We start from the raw sequence: 23,963 nt of genomic DNA on the forward strand, positions 1-23,963 counted from the left end.
CAACCATATGCCTATGAACCTCATCCTCAACATAGCCCTCAACCATATTCATAAGCCTCCTTCTACCAAACACCTTCCTATGACCCTCATCCATCATATAACCAATCACCCTTACCTCATCCTTGTGACCATTATGAGAGAAAACCCATAGAACCATGCACATTCCAATACAAATACTCCCAAGGACCATAAATTCCATACACACCACCTCTATACCCTTACCAAGAAGAACCACTTTCCTATCATGAACCATTCCTCCAAAATAATGAACCATCTTATCCACCCCAATCTCCAATAGATGAAACCCTTGGTCTTATTCTTCAAGGGCGAGAAGAGATGAAAAGGGAGGTACTAGAATTCATGGCCGTCTTGACCGAGGTAGTAAACTGATTAGCCTCCCAGTGCTTGAACACTCAAAACACTCCTAGCGCCACATGTGGAGAATCAATTAAAGAGCATAGCATGAATGAGAGATTGAAAACTCCAGTGGAAAATGAGGAATGTTGCTTTGTGTTAGCACAATTGGAGGAACCTATGATTGTTGAAGAAGAGGAAAAAGTGGTTGAAGACTTAGAAGATGCGGAATCTCCATGGGAATCTAGAGTCATAGAAAATTCCTCCAAGAAAATTGAATTTGATGTTGAGGAGAAAAGTGCACAACCTCCAAAACAATTTTTGAATGAAGACTTGGAGGGAATGAAGCAGGAATTGATTTCCGTTGGTGATGAAGATCATCCATCAAACCTTCTTAGTGGTGAATCTTTTGAACTTGAAGAACCTTCTCCCGGTGAGATAGAAAGCAATATGGAGGTAGATTTCTCTAATCCTCTCATTTATGATTTGAGTGATGAGAAAAGTTAGATGAAATTGATGAACAAGGGATTGAATTTGAGAAATCTTGTGAAGAGGTGGGGGTCCTTAGAAAGAGAAGGACGGGAGTTGCATACGCTTGGTCAAGATCCTTGGAAGCTTCTTTACCTAGGTTGTCATCTTCTCCTTCATTTGAGTGGGTAAAACTCATCTCTATTAGATTTATTGTCCCACTTAAGTATGGCTTGCTTGAAACAGATGGTCAACTTAGGGCGCTTTGCGGGATAAAGCGTAAGAGAATGATGTTTCATGGTTGGTGTTGCAAATCAAGGCTCATTTTGGTTGACACATCAAAGATGAGATACAAAGGTTGGACTAGTGCTCAATTAGATAGGTCTAGAAGGAGAGTTAGGCACTACATTTAGAATTCATCTTGCTTACCACCCAGATGGATTAATAATGATCAACTTGAAAATGGGTGTAGAAACAAGATTTGGGATCCAGAAATACATGAGGATCAATTTTGGGAGTCCTTAGCTTGTGCAGAACTCCATCAAAGCTTGGAATTATTAATTATGAATGATGGAGATTATTGGAAGTCTAAGCATTGGTGGGGATTCAAGGAAGGATTCAAGCATAAGCCACCATAACAAGGGCCCCACCAAATGTCCAACTTAAGGACATTAAATAAAAGTGCTAGGTGGGAGACACCCTACCATGGTAAACTCTTTCCATTCTCTTGTAGATATAACCAATGAATGAATTGGGTTGCCATTGTTAGGTAGTTTTCTTATTTTCATACTTTTGCATATTTTGCTTTGATTGCTAGGTTACTTGTTAGATTCATGTTTTGATTAGAATAGTTATTTTTTAATTGTATTTTGCTTGTAGTGGAACTTTTGTTTGTTTTGTCTTTGAAAATTTTTCAAAAACTTAAAGATTTTTGTTAAATTTGAATTTTGGTTGCTTCAGAGTTTTTATAGGTTGGAAGAGTGCCCTGTTTTAGTTTTCTATGTTTCTAAAAAAAAAAAACAAAAGGGCGTGTCCACGCGTAAGCGTGGATGATGCGTACACGTCGATTGCACTTCCGCAACTCCTGGTACAAAAATCCGAGAGTTGTGCAAGAATTGTACTGGAAGTATGCTTATAGCACAATCTAAACCCATGTGTACCCGTGGGTGACGTTTACGCGTCGCTTGTCCCTTCTGCAATCCACGCGCACGCGGGCGACACGTACCTTTCTTCTTCTTTCCTTCTTCTTTCTTTCTACCTTTCTTCTTCTCTCTTCTTCCTTTCTTACTTTCTTATTAAAAAATAATAAAATAAATAAATAAATAAATAAATTTAATAAATAATGAAATAAATTAAAATAGATAAATAAATAAATATATTTTTTCACTTTTTATTTTTCTCATTTTTTGTCTTCTTTTGTTTATTGCATTTGCTCATTTTCATTCATTATATTTTAATTTTTTTATGGCTTGATCTTATTTTCCTTTCTAAGTTTCTTATTTTAATAATGGTTTTGAATTTTCTTACTCAATTTTCGAGAATTTCTTGGTTATATTGGTGCTTCTTGACTTGTTTGGTATTGTTAGGTGATGAAATTTTTAGGTCAATGCTTAATCTTTGATGACTCTTGCATCCTTTGTACATTGATCTAAACTTACATGCCTTTCATGACCCACTCTTTCTTGTTTAAACTTGATACTCAACATGCTTTTCATGTCATTTACTTATCCTTTGACTTTACTCTTGCATCAAGTGTTAGTTGGTATGTCTTAGCTTGTATTATTTTCTCACTCACATGCTGTAGCTACCATGTAGATAAGAACTATATTCTTATGTGGCATTAGCCCCCGCGTATGTTCTATTTGCTTTTATATCTTTGTTGTAGGCTTAATTTTCTTTATTTTTCCCTCCTTTTAGGCTGGCCACCGAGAGGGAAAGGAAAAGCTTCTAAATGGGGCAACAAACAAGTCCACCCGCACAATCTTTTGAAGGAGCTCATCAATTGTAGCAACCCGTCCACCTTGCTCTCCCTTGCTCTCATCAATTGATTTTCCAAGAAAACTATTTTAGGGTACCCTACCAATTTGAAAAAAAAAATTCTGTTGAACTTGCTTGAAGAATTTATTTTGGAACATGGTTTTTGAGTGGAGAACACAAGCATGTGAGTTTTGAGCCCAATTGCGTGGTTACATCATATAACCACTTATTTTCATTCTTGTGTGCATTGTTCTCTTTCTATGATTGTAATCTTTGATTTGTTTGCTTCTTTATGTCCATTATTCCATGAACATGCATTTATATGATTGACGCCATCATTTCACTTAGCTCACTTACCCAAATAGCCTACCTTTCATCAACCATTATTAGCCAACTTTGAGCCTATTTTAACCCCTTTTGTTCTTAATTTTAGCACATTACAAGCCTTAAAGCGAAAAACAATAAATGTCTTTTATTTGGATCTTTGATTAGCTTGGGCTAGTGAGTGTGTATATCATTCAAGTGTGGGAAAACTTGGGATATTGGTTGAGGTAAGAGTATGTTGTTATTTTCATTGAAGAACTTGGGAATTGGGTACATACTCATGTATTAATTATGTTTAAACCATATGCATTGATACTCTTGTATATACTTTATTGCAAAAAGAAAAAAATACAGAATAAAAAAAATATATATATCAAAAGAAAAATAAAAAGAAAAAATAGAAAAATAAAAATATATATAGAGAAAAAAATGCAATAAAAAGGAGACAAAAATGCCCCAAAGCAAAGTAATAATAACAATGCATATGGAATGTGAATTAAAAAGAATGCACGAGTATGTGAAAAAGTGGGAATCATAAGTAGCTAGGTATTGTATTAGAATTGTATAGGTTGTCATAGGTTAGGTGAGAGCTTAGGTTAATCAAAGATTCAAATTTCAAGTTCACTTGACCATATGCATCTTTACCTTTACCCTAGTCCCATTACAACCTATGAATAAGTCCTCATGATATATGTATGCATGCATTGAATAATTGTTAATTGTTAGATGAAAAAGAAATCTTGGAAAGCATAATTAGGAGAGAATTGAGTGATCAACCCTATACACTGAACGACTAGAGTGGATACACTTCCGGTGAGGGTTCAATGCTCAATTCCTTGTTCCCGGCTTTCATGAGCTTTCTTCTTGCAAGTCTATTTGAACTTCATTTTGATATTTGAATTGGTAAGATTTATGAATCATCATACTATGTTAGCCCTACTTGTTCATATATGTTCTTGGAGATGGATTTACTTTTGACCAAGTAGGTAGAATCATTTTACATTTAGTTGTATTCATATAGATAGGTGCATATAGTTTATTGGCATTGAATAAATGTTCATACCCCTTTTCTTGTCCTTTTTGATTTAGCATGAGGACATGCTTGGTTTAAGTGTGGGGAGGTTTGATAAAAACCAATTTTATGATTTATCTTGTGCTTAATTTAGGGAAATTTATCAACTTTTCTCACATTTATTCAATGAAATAGCATGGTTTTGTGAATTTCTCCTAATTTGTGCTTAAGAGTAAAAACATACTTTTTAGGCCTTAAAATTAGTAAATTTAATTCACTTTAATTCCATTCGATGCCTTGATATGTTTGTCAAGTGATTTCAGGTTGAGAAGGCAAAGATTGGGTTGAAGGAATGGAGAAAAAAGCATGCAAAAATGGAGAATTCATGAAGAAATGAGGATTTCCAGAAATCTGCCAAGTGACGCGTAGACATGGCCCATGCTTATGCGTGGGAGGGACATCTTCCAAACGACGCGTATACGTGGCCCACGCATACGTGTGGAAGAGAAAATCGTCAACGACGCGTACGCGTGACCCACGTGTACGCGTGGGAAGCAGCACGTGACCAACTTAAAGGGAATACGCAGGGGGAGATTTTTGTAGCATTTTGGGCCCAATCCAACCCATTTCTGATGCTATAGAACCAGGGATTGAAGGGGGATGAATCAAGTAGTGTTAGTTGGAGTTTTCATCATGTTTTAGGTTAGAATTCTAGAGAGAGAAGCTCTCTCTTCTCTCTTTTTAGGTTAGAATTAGGGTAGTTTTTCTTAGAGCTAGTTTTAATTGTTGTTTCCATTTACTTTTCCTTTCAATTCTTTATTGCTACATCTTTGCTCTCTTAGTTCTTCTTGTTAATTTCTTCTATTTTGCTACTTTCATGTCTATGAGCACTTTGTTGATTTTAATTTCCTTTAATGCAATTTCACGTTTTATGTTTCTTTATTGTTCAATTGCTTTGTTATTGTTATTTCCTTGCATTTGGTAGTGTTAGATTTTATATTTCTTGTCATTTTATTATGCTTTCCTTTTATGCCTTCCAAGTGTTTGATAAAATGCTTGGTTGGATTTTAGAGTAGATTTTTCTCCTCTTGACTTGAGTTGAGTAATTGGAGACTCTTGAGTTATCAAATTCCTTTGTTGATTGACAATTGGAAGTTGCTAGTTGACTTGAATACCACTAAAGCTAGTCTTTCACTATGATTTGACTTGGACTTGTGGACAAGAGCCAGTTCCATCCACTTGACTTTTCTTCATAGTTAGAGGTTAACTAAGTGGAGCAATGGATAATTCTTGTCACAAATGATGATGATAACGAGGATAGGACTTCTAGTTTTCATTCCTTACCAAGAGCTTTCTTAGTTGTTAGTTTATCTCTTTTGTAATTTGGATTTTTTTGTTCCTTATTTCAAAAATCCCAAAATATACTTTCATAGCCAATAATTGAGCACTTCATTGCAATTCCTAGGGAGAACGACCCAGGATTAATACTCTCGGTTATTTTATTGGGGTTGAACTAGTGACAACCATATTAAATTTGATGTGAGGATTCATTGTTGGTTTAGAAATATACTTGCAAGGAGATTTTATTGAGAAATTCTATACTGACAAAAATCTCATATCAATTGACCCTGACTCGCTCAGGTATTACTTGGACGACCCAGTGCACTTGTTGGTACTGCTGCTGTTGTACGAAATAGTGTGGGTTTTGCATACACGCGCACCACCCCACACCAGCTCAGTAATAACGGCATATTGGCCATTCGGAACCTGGAGAATTGGCCTCGTAGGACCCTTCCCCATGGCTGCTGGGCAACTTCGATACCATATAGTCGCTATTGACTATTACACAAAATGGATCAAAGCCGAGACACTGGCACCACAACGGCCAACCAATGCCGAAAGTTCCTCTAGAGGCAAGTCATAACTCGCTTTGGAATTTCCGAGATTGTATTATCAGACTGATAAACCATTATTTTATGATTCATATTGTGTTTAATTGAGTGGTTTTTATCAAGTCTTTACCCACTTATTCATATGATTAGCATGTATTTACAATTCCTTCCCAAATTGCTCTATGATTGAAAACTTGCTTCCTAGAGTCTTTAATTTGTGTATTTTAATCATCACTTATTACAATTCGATGCCTTGATATGTGTGTTAAGTATTTCAGGCTTCACAGACAACGGAACCCAGTTCGTGGACAAGCGATTCAAGGAGTTCCTAGAAGGACTCGGCATCTTCCAGTGGTTTATCTCGGTAGAACACCCACAAACCAATGGCCAAGTAGAATCGGCCAACAAGGTCATCATAAAGTGTCTAAGAAATGGCTAGACATGGCCAAAGGCCTATGAGCCGATGAACTTGGATCCATCCTCTGGCCATATCGTACATCCCCTCAAACCTCAATCGGAGAAACATCTTTTCGGTTAACCTACGACCTCGAAGCTATCATTCTAGTTGAGGTCGGGGACTCTAGCCCACAAAAGACTGTGAGGGGACACGACAAGAACACCAAAAGGGACCTCACAGACAAAGTTAGGAGCATAGCACACCTGCGGAAACTCACCCTAAAATAGAGGATAAGCCTAAGGTACAATCTCGGTGTGGTGAAACGAGACTTTGGACCCGGAGACCTCGTCTTAAGACGCAACGACATCGGGGCCCCCACTCTGGAGGAAGAAAAGCTCACACCTAACTGGGAGGGGCTCTACCGAGTAAAGACCGTAATAGGGAGAGGAGCTTATAAGCTCAAACGACTAGATGGGACCAAGCTCCCAAGGTCCTAGAACACCACTAACATGTGGCCTACTACACATAGGAGCATCCTTGCAAACGAACACCCGAGATATAAGGCCAAGGTCGTTTTAGATTTTTGTTATTTTCATTCATTGCTTAGTTTTTCTTCATATTATTTTGTCATGTAATTTTTTTGATGGGTACTCTTTCCTGCCCACAACGGGAGGTTTTAACGATGCCCAATTTTTAATAAAATTCATAAATCCTTCCTTTCAAAATCACCAACTCCGCATTCTAACCAAACTGACGGCACAAATAAAGCACAGCTACCCCGAGGACAGATCACCCCCGAGACCAAAGCAAACAGATATCCACACAAAAAAATTAAACAAGTATTCAATATGGCCTCCCAAAAGGGCCAACTATCTCCAAAGAAGCCAAGAAAATGACCTAACAATTTTTTAAATAAAAATCTACAAAACATAGACGCTGAACAAACAGCTTACAAAATAGAAAAATGACGGCTTACAAACATAAGGAAATAGAGTACAAAAACAAAGTCAATCCAGGTCCACGATTTGACCATCTTAATGGTTCGAAATGCTCCCATCACAGACACATCCACACCCAGGGCCATGACCTGAGCTTGGGCCTTCATCATCTCTTCAGCAATCGAGATAGTGCCCTTAACATCCTCCAACCGTGCTCCCTTTTCCATCTTCGGCTTCGCTACCTCAGCCCTCAAAGCCTTCGCCTTAGCCAATTGAATGACAGCCTTAGACTCGGGGCCCAAGGACCACTTGCGCTCGCTGGAAAGCTGAGAGAGAAGCGAAGTCTCTACTTCGGAGAGGCAGAGTAGCTCAGCACCTGCATCCTCGGCATATTTCACTACCTTCAAACGAGCCCTCTCAGATGCCTCCAGCTTCTCCTTCAGCTTACCAATGTCCGACTAAGCCCGACGAAGCTAACCATCCAAAAGCCCCACCTGATTCAGCACCTGCTCTACCTTACAGACGATAGCAGTGGAATGAAGTAGGGCCTGGTACACCGACTTTTCCTAGTTGGCAACATCATAATCATGGAAAAACTCCTCTGTACCCGGAAAAAGGTGTTGATCAATAAAGGCTGGAGCATCAAAACTCGAGTCCATCACGGATGGCACTGACCCCTCCTTCTCCATATTTTCCCCGCTACTCCTTTCTACCGCCCTCCTCCGCTTCCTACTCGCCTTAGCAGGCAAAATCACGACAACATCCTCCTCAAACCCAACAGCAATTGGCCCAGGCGAAGCGACACCAACTGCCCCAATCAAGACCAAGTCCTGAGAGACAATTCGAGAGTTCGCTTGAGGCTGAGACTAAGGTGTCTGATGAGTCCATATTTGATGATAAATTTTGGATTGATTTGAGTGAATTTCATCATATAAACCCACATTTATTCATCCAAATAGCATACTTTTGTGTTCTCTCCCTAAATTGAGCTTAATTGTGAAAACATGCTATTTGGTGTTTAATTTAACCAATTTTATTCCACTTTCATTCCATTCAATGCTTTGATATTTTTGATAAGTGATTTTAGGTATAATAGGTTGGAATGGCTTGATGAGAGTGAAGGAGAAGCATGCAATAGGGAGAAAACATGAAGAAATCAAAATAGAAGCACACAACCATACATGCGTACGCACAACATCCTGTGCGTACGCACAAGAGGAAAATTCATCACGTGTGCGTACGCACGAATCAGCACATGTGACTCGCTTAAAGGAAAACGTTGGGGGTGATTTCTGGGCCTCCAGAGCTCGATTTTGTACTTTCTGAAGATGATTGAGTGCTATATCAAAGGGGCATCATTCCATGTCAAGGGGAGAGAAATTAGGGTAGATTAGAAACATGCTTTAGGTCATATTCTAGAGAGAGAAGCTCTTCTTTCTCTCTAAAATTAGGGTAGATTAGGTTAGATCTCTCTTAGATTTAGGTTTAATTCTTGTTTTCATTTAGTTTTCCTTGCCTTTTATTGTTCTTGCACTCTTGTTCTTTAATTCTACTTGTTATTTCCTTTATTTTGTTCTTTTATGTTTATGACACTTTGTTACTTTTAATTTTAGTTCATGCAATTCATGTTTTCTGTTTCTTATTGTTTAATTTAGTTGTTATTATTGTTTTCTTGAAATTGGTAGTTGTAAATTTTATTATCTCTTGTTATTTTACCATGCTTCTCTTTTATATCTTTTAAGTGTTTGATAATATGCTTAGTTGGATTTTTGCCTAGTTTTTCACACTCTTGGTTGGGAAATTGGGTAATTAGGTAAACTTGAGTGGTGGATGTCCACTCTACATTGTGTGAAGATTGTTAGTTGATTTGGTTTCCACTAACTCTAAGCCTTCCATTAATAGAGTTGGCTAGGACTTGTGGATTGAGATCAATTATGCCCTTTCGACTAGTTTTCGATATTAGGATTGACTAATTGGGATTAATTCTACACAATTACCATGTTTGTGGTCCATAACTAGTATAGGAATCCTTAATTCCCCAATTCTTGCCAAGAGCCTTTTTGGTCATTTAATTTTTTTTCAATGCTTTTACTTGCTTCCCATTTAATTACTTGCCATTTTAATTTCTTGTCTCTTATAATCAAAACCCCCAATTCTCCCATAGCCAATAATTGAGCATTTAATTCCAACTCCTATGGAAGACGACCCGGGAATTAAAACTCCTGGTTTATTTTGTATTAATTGTGACTTCTTGGAATTAAAATTTGATTGTTGGCCAATTGTTGGGTTTGGAATATACTTGCAACGGAGATCTTCTATCTTGAGAAATTCCAACCCCGCTCTAGGCCAATCATCAAATTTTTGGTGCCGTTGTCGGGGAGTTGCAATGGTGTTATATTATTGGCTATTGTGAATAAGTTAATATGTGAATATCTTGCTTTTTGTTTGTTTTCTTGATTTTGTTTGTATAGAAGGTTAATTTTGGGAGCTCATACCTTGTTACAAAGTCCATCAAAGCTTGGTGCAATCAATTGAGAATTTTGGAGATTCAAGCATTGCTGGAAGTTTCAAGATGAATATAAGCACAAGTCTCCTTGATTAAAGCTCTCCATAAGTCCAACTTAAGGACAATAAACTAAAGCGCTAGGTGGGAGACACCCCACCATGGTAACATTGTTCTAACTCCTCTCTTTTTGTTTATATTTTGACTTAGTTGTTTTTTTGTTATGATTGGTTGACTTAAGAATAGTGTAATCCTTGAGTTAAATAGGTTAATTTGCATATGGGTAATGAAATTTTGAATGTTTGTATGTTTGGGGTTGAAATTTTGATTGAGCTAAGGTGAATACCTTAGAAATTGAGAAATTTTTTTTGGAAAAACAGGGCATTATGCGTGCGCAACACTTGTGCGTGCACACAAAACCTCTATTTTCTGCATCCTGTGCGTGCACACTGATGAGGGAAAAACGATTCCACACAAACTCACCGGCAAGTGTACTGGGTCGCATCAAGTAGTAATTACTCACAAGAGTGAGGTCAATCCCACAGAGATTGATGGATTGAGCAATTTTAGTTAGGTGATGAATTTAGTTAAGCAAATAGTTGATTATTTGAGTGAATTTTGATTAACAGAAGCTAAATTGCAAGTAAATAAGAGTGCAGAAAGTAATTTGTGCAGAAAAGTAAATTACAGCAAAGATAAATAGCAGAAACTTAAAATGCAAGAAAGTAAAAGAGCAGAAACTTAAATTATAAGAAAAGTAAATTGTAGAAACTTAAAGTGCAAGAAATGCAAATTGCTGAATCTAAATTGCTAAGGAATGTAAATTGCTTAATGAATAAAAGGATTTGGGTACTGGTATTCAGAATTTAACAAGAAATTGCAAGTTAAAGAAGATCAGAGTGCTCTGAGATGAAGAAATTCAGCTCAGCAGCCAAATAGAATTGTAAAATTTCTTGAAGAATCAAAACAGCAAGAAAACTTGAATCACTTATGAAATCCTAAGGAGAAATCGAAGATTGAAGAAGAAAAATGAGATTAGAAAGCAGATCTAGATCTTAATTGCTCTCTTGATCAAGCAAAAAAGTAATTGCAGAATCAAAAAAAGGAAAATGGAAAACTAAACTCAGATCCAATTCTTAGAACAATTGAGAAGAAGAGTGAAAGATGATTCCCAGATTTAGAATCAATGGAGCTCTTCAATCGCAATTCAAAATTCAAGAACAGACAGTAGAAGTTGCAGAAGAAAATGAAAACAGAAAGCTAGATTCAATTCCCAAATCCCAAATTCAAACACAAATTAAAAGTGAAAACTAAAAATGAGCTAAAAAGGTCAAAATAAAAAATGACCAAAAGGTCCTTTACAAATTGAATTAACTCCTATTTATACACTTTCTATTTTGGTCTTCAAAGCTTGGAGTGGGCCTTTTGGTTTTTGGATTTGAAGAGAGATGGGTCCGGCTGGCCTTGGTTCAATTGAGTTGGAGGCATGGGTCAGCTCCCAGGGGAGCACTCCATTTGGTCTTGTGAACGCTATGTTCACTTAGCCTTGTCATGTGCCAAGCCTCCTTTCCTATAGCTCCTTGTACATACCGTTCACTAAGTGAACGCTACGTTCAAATTGTGAACAATGCCTTGGTTTGCTTTGAACTCAGATTTCCTTGGTTCCAAGAGCACGAGAAAGGTAGTAAAAGGGAGCGCTACGTTGCCTTTTTCAAACGCTTCCCTTGTGTTTTGCTTTGTGCATGCTTGGCTTTCCTTGGTTCCAAGCTCGAAAAAGTGAGCAAAAGAGAGCGCTACGCTTGAATGTTTGAGTGCTACTCCTGGCCTTTGCTTGGTTCCCCTCTTCGAGCGCTACGTTACACTTTTGGAGCGCTCCTTTTGTTGCTTGGCCTTGTGTGCCTTGCTTCCAAGCCAAGCTCCACGAAAAAGTGAGAGAAAGTGAGCGTAGCGTTCACATTTGTGAGCGCTATTCCTTGGCATGTGTTGGTTCCCTCTTCAAACCTTGGTTCTCCCATTGTGCAATGATTTGCTTTTCTTGATGAAGGCCCATAAAAGGGAGATAATAGTCAGCGTAGCGCTCATTTCTTGCAACGCTACCCTTGACCTTAGGTTTGTGCTGCACCATTTGGTGCTTCCTCTTGGAGCACTACGTTCTCAATTTTGAACGCTCCATGCTGTGCCTTGCCTTGATGCATGCATGAGTTTGGTTCCTCTATTGGAGCGCTACGTTCAATGAAGTGAACGTTCCTTGCTCCCTTGCTTGAGCGCCACGCTTTATTTTCATGAAAAGCGTGGCCTAATGTCCAAAGCGTGCTCAAACTTCAAAAGTGTGCCAAAAATTCCTCTTTCCTCCATTTCTTCACCTACAAGCAACCACACAACTAAACAAAGCTCCATCAAAATCTCTAGATCTTTGCATCATTTATAAAATCAATTAATTCTAGAATAAAACCTATGATTTTGTGCAAAATACATGATGTTTTATTGATTCAAGATAACAATGAAAATCCACTCCAATTACTTACTTATGGTGTAAGAAAGTGCATAAAACCTAATTAAACTAATGAAAAATGCTTATACAACTAGCATAAGATGACTTGTTATCACAACACCAAACTTAAATCTTGCTTGTTCCCAAGCAAGTACTAAACATTGAGAAGAAATGAAATGAAACAGATAAGCCTACATGTCCTTATTTAGAAGATAATAGAATTAAGACTATGGGGTTTTATGCAGATGGTACACGAAATTGTGATACACAACTTCGTGCAGCTGACCAGCAAGTGCACTGGGTCATCCAAGTAATACCTTACGTGAGTAAGGGTCGATCCCACGGAGATTGTTGGCTTGAAGCAAGCTATGGTCATCTTGTAAATCTCAGTCAGGCAGATTCAACTGGTTTTGGGGTTTGATAACTAAAAGATAAATAAAACATAAAATAGGATAGAAATACTTATGCAATTCATTGGTGGGAATACCACAGACAAGGTTTAGACTTTCCGGATCTCAAGAATGCTGCCCATTTGATTCTAGCTTATACCACGGAGACTCTGATTGCACGGAATGGAAGCTCTATTGTCAGGAGAGGCAACCATGCGTCATGAACCAGGAGACCAAGAGATACACACTCAAGCTCTCGCAGAAAGAACGGAGGTGGTTGTCAGGCACGCGTTTATAAGGGAGGATGATGATGAGTGTCACGGATCATCACATCCATCAGGTTGAAGTACGAGTGAATATCTTAGACAGGAATAAGCTTAAATTAAATAGAAAACAATAGTAATTGCATTAATTCATGAGGAACAGCAGAGCTCTACACCTTAATCTATGATGTGTAGAAACTCCACCGTTGAAAATACATAAGAACAAATAGCATGAAACAAACAAAAAAGGGGTTCAAGACCTGATCCCAAGATCAAAGATGATCAAAAGATGATCAAAGAATGAAAATACAATAGTAAAAGGTCCTATTTATAGAGAACTAGTAACCTAGGGTTTACAAAAATAAGTAAATGATGCAGAAATCTGCTTCCGGGGCCCACTTGGTGTGTGCTTGGGCTAAGCATTGAAGCTTTCACGTGCATAGGCTTCTCTTGGAGTTAAACGCCAGCTCTGGTGCCAGTTTGGGCGTTTAACTCCAGCTTTTATGCCAGTTTGGGCGTTTTACGCTAGAATTTTATGCTGACTTGGATTGTCAGTTTGGGCCATCAAATCTCGATAAGAGTATAAACTATTATACATTACTGGAAAGCTCAAGATGTCTACTTTCTAACGCAATTGAGAGCGCGTCAATTGGGCTTTTGTAGCTCCAGAATCATATTTTTTGAGTGCAGAGATGTCAGAATCCAACAGCATCTACAGTCATTTTTCAGCCTCTGAATCATATTTTTGCTCAGGTCCCTCAATTTCAGCAAGAAAATACCTGAAATCCCAGAAAAACACACAAACTCATAGTAAAGTCTAGAAATGTGAATTTTGCATAAAAACTAACTAAATCATACTAAAAACTACCTAAAAACAATGCCAAAAGGCGTATAAATTATTCGCTCATCACAACACCAAATTTAAATTGTTGCTTGTCCCCAAGCAACTGAAAACAAAATAGGATAAAAAGAAGAGAATATACAATGAATCTCACAATATCAATGAAACTTAGTCCCAATTAGATGAGCGGGGCTAGTACCTTTTTGCTTCTGAACAGTTTTGGCATCTCACTTTATCCTTTGAAATTTAGAATGATTGGCATCTATAGAAACTCAGAATTTTGGATAGTATTATTGATTCTCCTAGTTCAGTACGTTGATTCTTGAACACAGCTATTTTTTGAGTCTTGGCCGTGACCCTAAGCACTTTGTTTTCCAATATTACCACCGGATACATAAATGCCACAGACACATAACTGGGTGAACCTTTTCAGATTGTGACTCAGCTTTGCTAAAGTCCCCAGTTAGAGGTGTACAGAGTTCTTAAGCACACTCTTTCCGCTTTGGATCACGACTTTAACCACTCAGTCTCAAGTTTTTCACTTGGACCTGCATGCCACAAGCACATGGTTAGGGACAGCTTGATTCAGCCGCTTAGGCCAGGATTTTATTCCTTTGGGCCCTCCTATCCACTGATGCTCAAAGCCTTGGATCCCTTTTACCCTTGCCTTTTGGTTTAAAGGGCTACTGGCTTTTTCTGCTTGCTTTTTCTTTTTCTCTTTTTTTTTGCCAATTTTTTTTCCACTTTTTTTCTTTTTCACTGCTTTTTCTTGCTTCAAGAATTAATCAATTTCATGATTTTTCAGATTATCAATAACATTTCTCTTTGTTCATCATTCTTTCAAGAGCCAACAATTTTAACATTCATAAACTTCACTATAAAAAATATGCACTGTTCAAGCATTCATTCAGAAAAACAAAAAGTATTGCCACCACATCAAAATAATTAAACTAATTTCAAGATAAAATTTGAAATTCATGTACTTCTTGTTCTTTTGTAATTAGGAACATTTTTCATTTAAGAAAGGTGAAGGATTCATGGAATTATTCATAACTTTAAGATATAGACACTAGACACTAATGATCATGTAATGAAGACACAAACATAGATAACACATAAAGCATAAAAATTGAAAAATAGAAAAATAAAAACAAGGAAATTAATAAAGAACGGGTCCACCTTAGTGATGGCGGCTAGTTCTCCTTCTTGAAGATCCTATGGAGTGCTTGAGCTCCTCTATGTCTCTTCCTTGCCTTTGTTGATCTTCCCTCATGGCTATTTGATCCTCTCTAATTTCATGGAGTGCGCTTAGTGCTCCATCCTAAGTTGCTCCATATTGGAACTCAAATCTCCCAAAGAGGTGTTGAGTTGCTCCCAATAGTTGTGTGGAGGAAAATGCATCCCTTGAAACATCTCAGGGATTTCTTGATGAGGGACTTCCTCATGCTCTTTTTGAGGTCCATTAGCAGGCTCTCTTGTTTGCTCCATCCTCTTTCTAGTGATGGGATTTTGAGATGAATCTCTCCATCTCTCATGGATCAGAGGTGGAAGCTTTTGCCTTCCCTTTTCTCTTTCTAGAGGTTTCTCCGGCCTTAGGTGACATAAATGGTTATGAAAAAACAAAAAGCAACGCTTTTACTACACCAAACTTAAAAGGTTTGCTCGTCCTCGAGCAAAGGAAGAAAGAAGGATGGAGAAGAAGAAGAAATGGAGAGAGGGGTAGGGTTCGTGTATTAGGGTTGGGTTTGGGAGGGAAAGGATGTGAAGAGGTGATTGGTGAAGGGTATTTGGGGAAGGGTGTTACTGGAATGTGTGAGGAGGAGAGAGAGTGAGTTGAGGTAGGTGGGGATCTTGTGGGGTCCACAGATCCTGAGGTGTCAAGGATTTCTCATCCTTGCACCATTCTAGCGTGTAAACGCCCTCTTAGTGCTAATCTTGGCGTTAAACGCCAGATTGCTGCCCATTTCTGGCGTTTAACGCCAACTTTTCTTCCCTTTCTGGCATTGAATGCCAACTTAGTGCCCTTTTCTGGCATTAAAAGCCAGTCTCGTGCCATTTTCTGGAGTTAAATGCCCAGAATGGTGCCAGACTGGGAGTTTAACGCCCATTCTGCTATCCTTACTGACGTTTAAACGCCAGTAAGCTCCTTCTCCAGGGTGTGCTGTTTTTAATGCTGTTTTTGAGTTTGCTTTTATTTTTGTAGTTATTTTTGTGACTCCACATGATCATCAACCTAAAGAAAACACCAAATAACAATGGAAAATGGAAAATTTAACATAGATAAATAAAGATTGGGTTGCCTCCCAATAAGTGCTTCTTTAATGTCAATAGCTTGATAGTGAGCCCTCATGGAGTCTCACAGATATTCAGAGCATGGTTAGGGCCTCCCAACACCAAACTTAGAGTGTGAATGTGGGGGCTCTGTTTGACTCTGTATTGAGAGAAGCTTTTCATGCTTCTTCTCCATGTGTACAGAAGGAGATCCTTGAGCCTTAAACACAAGGTAGTCCTCATTCACTTGAAGGACTAATTCTCCTCTGTCAACATCAATCACAACTTTTGTTGTAGCTAGGAAGGGTCTGCCAAGGATGATGGATTCATCCTTATTCTTCCCAGTGTCCAGGATTATGATGTCAACAGGGATGTAAAGGCCTTCAACCTTTACTAAGACATCCTCTACAAGTTCATAAGCCTGTTTCCTTGAATTGTCTGCCATCTCCAGTGAGATTCTTGCAGCTTGTACCTCAAAGATCCCTAGTTTCTCCATTATAGAGAGTGGGATGAGGTTTACACTTGGCCCCAAGTCACACAGAGCCTTCTCAAAGGTCATGGTGCCAATGGTGCAAGGTATTAAGAACCTTCCAGGGTCTGGTTTCTTTTGAGGTATCTTTAGCTGAGCCAAGGTGTTTAGTTTATTAATGAGCAATGGTGGTTCATCCTCCCAAGTCTTATTACCAAATAACTTGGCATTCAGCTTCATGATTGCTCCAAGGTACTTAGCAACTTGCTCTTCAGTAATATCTTCATCCTCTTTAGAGGAAGAATACTCATCAGAGCTTATGAATGACAGAAGTAGGTTCAATGGAATCTCTATGGTCTCTGTATGAGCCTCAGATTTCCTTGGTTCCTCAGAGGGGAACTTCCTAGTGGTCAGTGGACGTCCCATGGGGTCTTCCTCACTGGGAATCACTGCCTTTTGCTCCTCCATAGGTTCGTCCATGTTGGACGTGGTTATGGCCTTGCACTCTCTCTTGGGATTTTCTTCTGTATTGCTTGGGAGAGTGCTAGGAGGAGTTTCAGTAACTCTCTTACTCAGCTGACCCACTTGTGCCTCCAAATTTCTAATGAAGATCTTGTTTCATTCATGAAACTAAGAATGGTCTTATATAGATCAGAGACTATATTTTCTAAGCCAGAGAGGCTCTGCTCAGAATTCTCTGTCTGTTGCTGAGAAGATGATGGAAAAGGTTTGCTATTGCCAAACCTATTTCTCCCACCATTATTGTTGTTGAAGCCTTGTTGAGGCTTCTGTTGATCCTTCCATGAGAAATTTGGATGATTTCTCCATGAAAGATTATAGGTGTTTCCATAGGATTCTCCCATGTAATTCACCTCTTCCATTGCAGGATTCTCAGGGTCATAATCTTCTCCTTTAGAGGAGGCTTCTTTAGCATTGCCGGATGCAGCTTGCAATTCTGTCAGACTCTGAGAAATCATATTGACTTGCTGAGTCAATATTTTGTTCTGAGCCAATATGGCATTCAGAGTATCAATCTCAAGAACTCCTTTCTTCTGAGTCATCCCATTGTTCACAGGATTTCTTTCAGAAGTGTACATGAACTGGTTATTTACAACCATCTCAATGAGTTCCTGGGCTTCTGCAGAGGTTTTTAGATGCAGAGATCTACCAGCAGAATGGTCCAATGACATCTTGGATAACTCAGACAGACCATCATAGAATATACATATGATGCTCCATTCTGGAAGCATGTCAGAAGGACACCTTTTGGTTAATTGCTTGTATCTTTCCCAAGCTTCATAGAGGGATTCACCTTCCTTCTGTCTGAAGGTTTGGACTTCCACTCTAAGCTTGCTCATCTTTTGAGGTGGAAAGAATTTGGTCAAGAAAGCATTAACCAACTTGTCCCAAGAGTTCAGGCTTTCTCTAGGTTGTGAGTCCCACCATATCCTAGCTCTGTCTCTTATAGCAAAAGGAAAAAGCATAAGTCTGTAGACCTCGGGATCAACCCTATTGGTCTTGACAGTATCACAGATCTGCAAGAATTCAGCTAAGAACTGATGAGGATCTTCCATGGAAGTCCATAAAACTTGCAATTCTGCTGCATTAGAGAAACTAATTGAGGCTTAAGCTCAAAGTTTTTTGCTCCAATGGCAAGAATTGAGATGCTTCTTCCATAGAAGTTGGAAGTTGGTGCAGTATAGTCACCAAGCATCTTCCTTGCATCTCTAGTACTGTTGTTGGGTTCGGCTGCCATGTCTACTTCTTTTTCAAAATTCTCTGTAAGGTCCTCTCTGGAGTGTTGTGCTTTAGCTTCTCTTAGCTTCTTCTTCAGAGTCCTTTCAGGTTCAGGATCAGCTTCAACAAGAATGTTTTTATCCTTGTTTCTACTCATATGAAAAAGAAGAGAACAAAAGGGAGTAGTGGAATCCTCTATGTCACAGTATAGAGACTCCTTGATGTGTCAGAGGAAAAGGAGAGTAGAAGAATGAGAAGAAAGAGGAGGTGAGTTTGAATTTTTAGATGAGTAGAGGAGGATTGTTAGTTAAATAAAATAAATAAAAAAAGAGGAGAGAGAGAGTTTTCAAAAAATAAAAAAAATAAAATAAAATTAGAATTTAAAATAATTAGTTAATTAAAAAGATTTTTGAAAAAGTGGTTAGTAATTTTCGAAAACTGGAAGTTGAAAAGTGGTTAGGTGGTTTTGAAAAAGATAAGAAATAGTAATTAGTTGAAAAAGATTTGAAAAAAATTTTGAAAAGATAAGAATTTAGAGAAAAGATTTTGAAATCAAAATTTAAAAAGATATGATTGGAAAAGATTTGATTAAAAAGATATGATTTTAAAAAGATATGATTGAAAAGATATGATTGAAAAATATTTGATTTTTAAAATTGATGACTTGACTAACAAGAAACTAAAAGATATGATTCTAGAATTCAAAGATTGAACCTTTCTTAACAAGAAAGTAACAAACTTGAAAATTTTGAATTAAAACATTAATTGTTAGCAAGGATTTTTGAAAATGTGGAAAGATAAGATTTTAAAATTATGAATTAAAACATGAAAATTTGAAAAAAAATTGAATTTGAAACGAAATTACCTCCCCTGTGTCATCCTGGCCTTAAACGCCTCGGATGCTATCTATTCTGGCGTTTAACGCCCAGAATGCTACCTCTTTGGGCGTTTAACGCCCAGCCAGATACCCTGGCTGGCGTTTAACGCCAGAATTCCTTCCTTACTGAGCGTTTTTCTAAACGCCCAGCTTTTTCTCTGTGATTCCTCTATTGTATGTTCTGAATCTTTATTTCTCTGTATTATTTACTTGAAAAGAGATATTTTTTATTTTTGAATTTTTAATGAAGAGAGAGAAAAACAACAAAATGAAATAAAACATAAAAATGCAATATCAAAACAAGTAATGCATGCAAGGACACTTTGAATGTCAAGATGAACACCAAGAACACTTTGAAGATCATGATGAATATCAAGGGCATATTTTTGAAAATTTTTAAGAAAAGAAAGATATGCAAGACACCAAACTTAGAAATTTTTAATGTTTAGACACTACGGATTTGAAAATGCATATGAAAAATAAGAAGAGACACAAAACAGGAGAATTTAAATATCAGAACAAGGAAAATCATCAAGAACAACTTGAATATCAATGAAGAACACAATGCATGAATTTTTTCGAAAACTTGAGAAAATTTGAAAACATGCAAATGACACCAAACTTAGAAATTGACACTAGACTCAAACAAGAAACACATATATTTATTTGTTTTTTTTATTTTATTAAAAAAATTTCTATTTTTTTTCAAAAATAAAAATAAAATTACCCAATCTAAGAAACAAGATAAACCGTCAGTTGTCCAAACTCGAACAATCCCCGGCAACGGCGCCAAAAACTTGGTGCACGAAATTGTGATCACATTTTTCATAACTCCGTACAACTAACCAGCAAGTGTACTGGGTCGTCCAAGTAATACCTTATGTGAGTAAGGGTCGATCCCACGGAGATTGTCGGCTTGAAGCAAGCTATGGTCATTTTGTAAATCTCAGTCAGGCGGATTCAAATGGTTTTGAGGTGTTGATAATCAGAAGATAAATAAAACATAAAATAAGATAGAGATACTTATGTAATTCATTGGTGAGAATTTCAGATAAGCGTTTGGAGATGCTCTATTGCTTCTGAACCTCTGCTTTTCTATTGTCTTCATCCAATCATGCACACTCCCTTCCATGGCAAGCTGTATGATCCTCTCAGTGAAAATGGTCTGGCTACGGTCTCTGTACGACTAATCAACTGTCAAATTTCTCGTCTCGGATGAAAAATACCAGGCACAGCTACCACAGGGCTAATCATCTGTCGGTTCTCACTAGCGTCGGAATAAGATCCATTGATCCTTTTGCACACTGTCACTGTGCCCAACATTTATGAGTTTAAAGCTCCTCACATTCATCCCTTCCCAAATCCTACTCAGAATACCATAGATAAGGTTTAGACTTTCCGAATCTCAGGAATGCTGTCTATTGATTCTAGCCTATACCACGAAGATCCTAATCACGGGGTCGGATGCTCTGTTTTCAGGAGAGATGATGCAAATCCGTGGATCAGAGACCCAAGAGAGTATACTCCGACTGGCGTCCAATGACTACGTTGAACATAATGTAGACCGCTTTGTGGTTGTCAGGCACGCGGATCTTGGCTAAGCGAGTACTGAAGATAGTAGGTGATTGTCACGGGTCACCCTTTCAGTCTAACTTAACAGAATTAAGTACAAGAGTATATCTTGGAGAAGAAGTAGGCATGAATTGAAGGAAAAACAATAGTACTTGCATTAATTCATGAGGAACAGCAGAGCTCCTCACCTTAATCTATGAGGTGTAGAAACTCCACCGTTGAAAATACATAAGAACAAAAGGTCTAGGCATGGCCGAATAGCCTCCCAAATGGCATAAGAATTCAAAAACAGGAGGAGAAGACCTGATCAAAGGATCAAAAAGTGGTCCAAAGATATGAATACAATAGTAAAAAGTGCTATTTATAATAAACTAGTAAACTAGGTTTACAGAAAATGAGTTGATAGTGCAGAAATCCACTTCCGGAGACTACAGCTTTGAAGCTTTTACGTGCATAGGCTATCCTTGGAGTTAAACGCCAACTTGGATGCCAGTTTGGGCGTTTAACTCCAGATTTAGTGCCAGTTCTGGCGTTTTACGCCAGAAAAGGGTCTCTGATGGGCGTTTGAAAGCCAGTTTGGGCCATCATGTCTCGGGCAAAGTATGAACTATTATACATTGCTGGAAAGCCCAATATATCTACTTTCCAACGCAATTGAGAGCGTGCTAATTGGGCTTCTGTAGCTTCAGGAAATCAACTTCGAGTGCATGGAGGTCAGAATCCAACAGCATATGCAGTCCTTTCTCAGCCATTGAATCAGATTTTTGCTCAGGTCCCTCAATTTCAGTCAGAAAATACCTGAAATCACAGAAAAATACACAAACTCATAGTAAAGTCCAGAAATGTGATTTTTGCATAAAAACCAATAAAAATATACTAAAAAGTAACTAGAACATACTAAAAACTACCTAAAAATAATGCCAAAAAGCGTATAAATTATCTGCTCATCGTGTCCTCAGCTATATCTTGAATGCTATCTGCTATGAGCTGAGGCACATTGACTTCTCCTCCCCTAAGTATGCAATAGGTCAAATTTTCTCTCTTGATTGTGACCTCAGATGTATTTGCAGTAGGGAGGATGGATCTTCTTACTATCTCATACCAACCTTTGGCTTCTGGTGTGAAATCCACTCTCTTCAAGTGGCTTGGATTTTCTTCTGAGTCCCTTTCCCAATCTTTGCCTTCAAAGCATATACCACTTAATATCTCATCAGGATCACTTTCACCCTACATTCTGTCATCAAAGCTGGGTTCTCCATAGGTTATCACCCTTATCTACAATACTCTCATAATGAACTATGGGCTAAAATCTACCTCAACCTCCCTAACATAACTGTTATAGGGAGGGTTGTCTTTGTTTGTCCTTACAGTATTTGCATAAAATTCCCTTATCATGACTGCACTGATGTCTGTGAGAGGTTCACACAAAAGCTCCCATCTCCTCTCTGCCTCTCTTCTTCTCATGATGGGATATTCTCCATTTTTCATCTTGAGCCCCATCTCTGGAATGACTTTCTTTGATTTTATTAGCCTATAATACCTTGATTCATGGAATTGAGACTTAAATTTCTTGGTATCATAGGTTGGTGGTTCGGCTACAATTGGTTCCATTCCTTTCCTTCTTCTAGAACTTGAGGAAGCCATATATTAAGAAGAAAAGAAAGAAGAAGAGAAGATAGGTTTCGGTTAATGCACGGTTGTGAGGGAAGGAATGGGAGGTAAGGTACTGTGTGGTGTCTTTGGGAGGTAAGGTACTGTGAGGGAAGGAATGGGAGGGTTTACACGAAGAAAGCAAGGTATGTGGCTTAAAGAATGTTGCTGCCAATTTATAGAAGGGGAGGTATTGTTGGAGGGAAGCATTGGCTCGGTTATTTGGCAATGAAGGGTGAGGATTGAGCAAAATTTTGTTGAGGATCCATGAAGTGACTGGTGTGCATGTGGAGATGGTTGAAGACAAGGATTGCTTCTCCATTGGGTGCATGTGGTTCGGCCTCCAAAGTGCTAAACCATGCAATTTTGTTCTCAAGAGAGCACACTTCCCTAGGCACATGTGACTCCCTTTTTCATCTTGTGATGACCGTGCATGCCCATTTTGTCCTTTTCTTCAAATTTCACCATTCCTATCATTTGAACCAATAAATAGTGAGCTTAAACTTTCAAATATCATACAGTATATATATATATATATATATATATATATATATATATATATATATATATATATATATATAATGTTGCTATGTGTTTCTTATGTGTGAATAACCAACTGTGCCTCTTAGAGATTAAACAAACTTTTGGTGAACACCAAACTTGTTTTCTTCTAATTGCGTTATATGAAATCTAATGAATATCTATCATAATTAGTATATTCATCATAAAGAACACTTTATTTGTTACCATGCTACCATAAACTCATAAAATGATGCAATGTATGGTTTAACTATTCATGAATTTGAGCCTTTGAGTGAAAAAATTGACTTTCTTGAAATTCATAGCATATACAAACACCAAACTTAAGGTTTGGTTATATACTTTAAACAGAAAGAATGAGTATATATCCTAGAATGGTTCTATGATCAATCATGCTTGAAAAGCTATTTTAAAGTGCCTTTAGGCACACCAAACTTATGAGTCAAACATATGCTCTAAAATGACATGTGCAATTATTAAATCCACTCATGAGAGCTCAACTTTATGCTAGAAAAACCATTAATTATTGAAAGTAAAGACAAGAATATTAAATCATGGACTGCCTCCCATGGAGCGCTCTTTTATTGTCACTAGCTTGACATTGGTCCCTTATTAGGGTGGTTGATGATTGTGGTGCCTCAATTTGTCTCCTCTCACTGTGAGCTTCCTTCCAGTGCCTTGATGTTCAATCTCTGTATGCTCCAGTGAGAGTATCCTGTTGATAGTGTAGTAATCATCAGCTTGTTTATCTCCCTTTGAGAATCCTTCATTGGTATCTTCATATTCTTCCACCCTTTTGGAACTCTTTTCTTACTCTTCTTTCCTTTCTTCACTTGTCCTGCTTTTTCTGCAGCAGGTTTTATGTTAGGGACCTCCTTCTCAATAATCACCTCTTCAATCCCTTCCTGCTTTTCCTTCTCGACCTTCACGTGTTCCTTACCCTCTTTTTCTTCTCCACTCTTCATGCATCTTTTCTCTTTATCAGTATTTTGTACTTC

At 37.9% G+C, this 23,963-nt stretch overlaps 1 non-coding gene across 1 annotated transcript; it reads left to right on the plus strand.

Moving 5' to 3' along the window:
- The first annotated feature begins 17,833 nt into the window (after positions 1-17,833).
- On the plus strand, positions 17,834-17,941 carry LOC112713845 (small nucleolar RNA R71). The gene has a single exon (XR_003158805.1). It is a non-coding gene; the product is annotated as a small nucleolar RNA R71 (small nucleolar RNA).
- The last annotated feature ends 6,022 nt before the right edge of the window (positions 17,942-23,963 follow it).

Source organism: Arachis hypogaea, chromosome 9 (genome assembly GCF_003086295.3).
Source record: "Arachis hypogaea cultivar Tifrunner chromosome 9, arahy.Tifrunner.gnm2.J5K5, whole genome shotgun sequence".
In the NCBI taxonomy this organism is placed as follows: domain Eukaryota; kingdom Viridiplantae; phylum Streptophyta; class Magnoliopsida; order Fabales; family Fabaceae; genus Arachis; species Arachis hypogaea.